General features: G+C 43.1%; 1 pseudogene; it reads right to left on the minus strand.

Moving 5' to 3' along the window:
* Window positions 1–1,476: 1,476 nt before the first annotated feature.
* LOC133378876 (zinc finger protein 391-like) lies at window positions 1,477–3,042 on the minus strand (annotated as a pseudogene).
* Between the last annotated feature and the right edge of the window lie 2,200 nt (window positions 3,043–5,242).

A 5,242-nucleotide genomic window follows, 5' to 3' on the forward strand; every position in this document is an offset into this window, starting at 1 on the left:
ACTGTACAGGGCCCCTTCATGTTAGTCACAGCCACGCCCCCTCTCCCCTTTTTTGCTGCTAGGTTGAGAATGAGATCCTTGTTAATGCCTTCTCCCACAGCAACAGACATCCCTAGGAGCCCACACCATGAAAGGGCAGTGTTAGCTACTGAAAAGAGTCTTCTTGGTGTCTGACTGACCTCCTTTCCCTCTGATTGGCTCCAATCAGCAGGAAAAAACAAGAAAGCATGTTAGAAGACTGTTCTCAATGGCTAACACACTCCCCTTTCATGCCAATTGGCTTGTAAGATGCTGGAGACATAGGGACCCTGCTGGGACCTGGCACCCAAGAAAGTAAGGGGTCTAAGACACACACACCCCGAGACCCTTTTCAACCACAACCCTGCTTGCCTCCCTGGAAGCAGAGCTCAGTTCATTTAAGACTTGGAGGAGTCAATGGCAGAAGCAGTCTCTCTCTCTCTCTCCAAACCATTCAACTGCTGTTGAAGGCCCAGCCTCACCCCCCTCCACCGCAGTCCATTCCCCAGAGTATGTGTAGAGCAAATGTTTGACTGCAATTTAATTTGGGAAATCTTTTGAGTTATCTCAGAAAATAACCAAAAAATTAAAATCACACAAAAAGTTGTTTTATTGAAATAACCGTGAAAATTTCTACAAAAATGGTAGTGAACTTATTATATAAGAACAAGCAATATATAGGATTCATGCATAATCAATGAAGCAATTACAATATGGCTACCACAAGGGCAAGGATGAATAAAGGACCAATTACCCTAATTGGACTAAGGACAAGAATAAATCATAGGTGACAAATGCAGCATGTTCTGATACCCTCCCTCCAGTCCAGCTACCTTAAGAGCAAAAGCAGAGAAGTAGTGGTTTATCATGGTTTCTAAATAATTTTCTAAAGGGAGAAACACAAACCTTAAAAACATGGGAGGTCATCCTGTCACTGGAACCCAAACCACACTCCCCTTCTTCCCAAAGGTTAACCACCACCATGTAATCTGCACTATATGCCAAAGGTCCAGGCCTACCAAATTGGCTATGGCGAGGTCTGCTGGCTCCAGTTGTAGGATTCCAGAACAGTGAGAGTCCACGGAGACTAAGAGGAAACAAGAAAATAAAAGAACCTAGCAAGATTAGCCTCTGCCAAGCTTGCCCTGGGAGGACAGGCCTCCTCTTGGTAAAAGTAGAATAGTTAGCCCCTAAAATGAGTTAAAAGCTAAATTTAAATGCAAAAGGCACAGAACTGCTCTATGTCGAAAGAAAACCAAACTGGCATGCTTTTAGGTTCTTTTTACATATTTGGGTTTCATGGCTCTACGCCGTGTGGGTTCTTAAATGTGTATTAAAATGTCCACCCCGACTGAAGCTCTTGCCACACACTATGCATTTATATGGCTTCTCACCTATATGAGTTCTTAGATGTGTATTAAGAGTTCTTCCACTGCTGAAACCCTTTCCACGTTCCATTCATTTATATGGCTTCTCACCTGCGTGGGTTGTTTGATGTTTAGTTAGATTTCCACTGACAGTGAAGCTCTTTCCACACTCCATGCATTTATATGGCTTCTCTCCTGAATGGGTCCATTGATGTTTAGTTAGATTTCCACTGACAGTGAAACGTTTTCCGCACTCCATGCATTTATATGGCTTCTCCCCTGTATGGGTTCTTTGATGTGTATAAACAGTTCTATTCCAGCTGAAACTTTTTCCACACACCATGCGTTTATATGGCTTCTAACCTGTATGGACTCTTTCATGTTTAGTTAGTTGTCCACTGTCACTGAAGCTCTTTCCACATTCCATACATTTATGTGGCTTCGCACCTGTATGAGTTCTTTGATATTTAGTTAGTTGTCCATTGTCACTGAAGCTCTTTCCACACACTATGCATTTATATGGCTTCTCACCTGTGTGGGTCCTTTGATGTTTAGTTAGACTTCCAGTGTCCCCGAAGCTCTTTCCATATTCCATACATTGATATGGCTTCTCACCTGTGTGGGTTCTTTGATGTTTAGTTAGACTTCCACTTTGACTGAAGTTCTTTCTACATCACATACATTTATATGGTTTCTCACCCGTGTGGGTTCTTAGATGTGAATTGAGATGTACACTGTGACTGAAGTTCTTTCCACACTCCATACATTTATATGGTTTCTCCCTTGTGTTTTTTTTATATTTATTAAGATTTCCACTCTGACTGAAGTTCTTTCCACACTCTATGCATTTATATGGTTTCTCCCCTGTATAGGTTCTTTGATGATTAGTTATTTGTCCACTGTCACTGTAGCACTTTCCACATTCCATACATTTTTATGGCTTCTCACCTGTGTGGGTTCTTAGATGTTTAGTTAAACTTTGACGGGCAATGAAGCTCTTTCCACATTCCATACATTGATAGGGCTTCTCACCTGTGTGGGTCCTTTGATGTTTAGTTAGATTTCCACTGACAGTGAAGCTCTTTCCACACTCCATGCATTTATATGGTTTCTCCCCTGTATGGGTTCTTTGATGTAAAGACAGGACTCCACTCTGAAGGAAGCTCTTTCCACACTCCATGCATTTATATGGCTTCTCTCCTGAGTGGGTCAATTGATGTTTAGATAGATTTCCACTCACAGTGAAACTTTTTCCACACTCCATGCATTTATATGGTTTCTCCCCTGTATGGGTTCTTTGATGTAAAGACAGGACTCCACTCTGGCAGAAGCTCTTTCCACACTCCATGCATTTATATGGCTTCTCCCCTGAGTGGGTCCATTGATGTCTAGTTAGATTTCCACTGACAGTGAAGCTCTTTCCACACTCCATGCATTTATATGGCTTGTCACCTGTGTGGGTTCTTAGATGTTCAGTTAAACTACGATGGGCAGTGAAGCTCTTTCCACATTCCATACATTGATAGGGCTTCTCACCTGTGTGGGTTCTTTGATGTTTAGTTACTTGTCCATTGTCACAGGTGTCATTGTCACCTGTGTGGGTTCTTAGATGTTTATTAAGATGGCCACTCTGACTGAAGCGCTTTCCACACGCCATGCATTTATATGGTTTCTCCCCTGTGTGTGTTTTTTGATGTGTATTACGATTCCACTCTGACTGAAGCGCTTTCCACATTCCATACATTTATATGGCTTCTCACCTGTGTGTGTTCTTCGATGTTTAGTTAGTTTTCCACTCTCACTGAAGCTCTTTCCACATTCCATGCATTGATAGGGCTTCTCACCTGTGTGGGTTCTTTGATGTAAAGACAGAACTCCACTCTGACAGAAACTCTTTCCACACTCCATACATTTATATGGCTTCTCACCTGTATGGATTCTTTGATGTATAGTTAGTGTTAGGAAATATTTTATTCTCAGGCCCCAAAAGTTGTTCAGAGATGCAAAATTGTAGTCTGAGCCATTGTCGCAATGAATTATGGACCTGAGAAAGAGTGGGGAACAGAAGATTCTAAGTTTCGTCTCTCTCTCTAGTTCCCATCAGGATTGTTATTATTTTCCTTTGTCTTGCTTCATTTTTTTTACATCCTGCGCACTGTAGCAACTCAGCACAATGTGTTCCCAAACACTCTGATAGAATTGTACCCATAAGTTTTACATCACACTGCTGAATGAATAACTTTCAGAAGCACACTAAGACCCATGTTTATCTTTCACCAAGTGTCAAAGTAACTCTAATACTCGCTTTTCCTCAGTTCTTATCTCACATGAAGTTTCTTAGATTGACAAGTGTATGAATTCCTTATCACCTCTTTGCCTTTTAGAATTATGAGTAATGTAACAACGAAATGAAGATGCGCTTGCTTTATCTAAGTAATATTGTATTCCCTTCTTGTTATGATTTTGGCAATAATACCCTGTTTTGCTTATGAAACCCTATATAAGGATGCTTCAACTTAATAAACGTTGTTCTCTGACCTGACAGACTTCTGTCTGTGCAGAGCAGGGATCCCTCTTGATCAAGCAGTAATTGTATGTGTCTATTTTATGTTTATTTTATGTTTATTGGTATCTGGCTGGACCACTGAAATAGGTAAATAAATTGCTAAAGCTTGCACTCCTATTCAGGGCTGAGGAGCGCGCTAGCTCACCCTTCCTGGAAGGGGAGGGAGCTTAAATTTGAACCCAACATTTGGCGACCACGAAGGAACTCCACTAGATTGTGCTCCAGGTTTTCCAGAATACCCACAGGCGCCCGGAGAGCTTTTTCTCTCTAAACGGGGTTTTGAAAACCTGCATAGCGGAACAGCTGGAGTAAATAGTAAATTGAAGTAATTGAAGTGTCCGCCAGATATCATGGGGCAAGGGAATAATAAAACGTGTGCTGTCTGTCCTGTCAATGCTATAACACCTTTAAGCTTATGTGTAGGTACTGGGACGAAGGAATCCTTCCGGTCCAGGTAGGTATGCGTAAAAAAAACCATGGTGAAGCTATGTGTGAGAGAATGGCCAAAATTAACTGCAGTTGGGGCACCCTCAGGAAAGGAGGTGTGGCCTCGGACGGGATCCTTTGAGGCCGTGTGCCTAAATGAGGTAAGGAGATGGCTCTGCAAGGACAGTCCAGCGCAGCTGGCTTTCTGGTCCCTATGGAAAGTGGGGGCACAGAATAGGCTTGCAGCTTAAATGATGGGTAGGAACATAACTGACAGCCATCCTCCTCCTGGCTATTTTTCTGATGAAACCCCCAGACGGCCCCCTATTGGCCGCACTGCAATCACGTTTACCCCGCCACATCTTAGCCCTCTGGATGGTGGAACCTCTTCGGGGTTAACGTTCAACTCAGCTTTAAGAGTCAGTGGTGAGCTGTCTGGAAGGGGGACCCAAGGTAGAAACTTGTTCTACCAACCCTAGCGAGGGCCAGGTTGAGACATGGATGTAGAGGGCCAGTTACAGCACACACACACACAAGCACCCCACGAAGCTACATTTCAGATGCACAACAACAAGATCCAAAATTAAGCCGGCTAATGCGCTTGCGAAAACCCTGTCCACAAAAGGGGGGACACCCCATCCAGCTCCCATGCCCCTTTCTGCCTTCTTTCAACAGCAAATGCATCTTCTTATGTTTGTTTAAAGCAGCGCCTCAACAGCAACAGCCACAAGTCACGGCAGAACGGAAAGAAAAAGGGGGAGGGGAAATTGGGATGCTCGCACTGTTGTCTTTAACGGGCGCGTTTCTTTCACGTTGAGCACAAAATGTGGTTGGAATTTTAAGGAATGGAGTCAGCTGTTTAAAC

The sequence above is a fragment of the Rhineura floridana genome, chromosome 3 (genome assembly GCF_030035675.1).
Source record: "Rhineura floridana isolate rRhiFlo1 chromosome 3, rRhiFlo1.hap2, whole genome shotgun sequence".
Classification (NCBI taxonomy): Eukaryota; Metazoa; Chordata; class Lepidosauria; order Squamata; family Rhineuridae; genus Rhineura; species Rhineura floridana.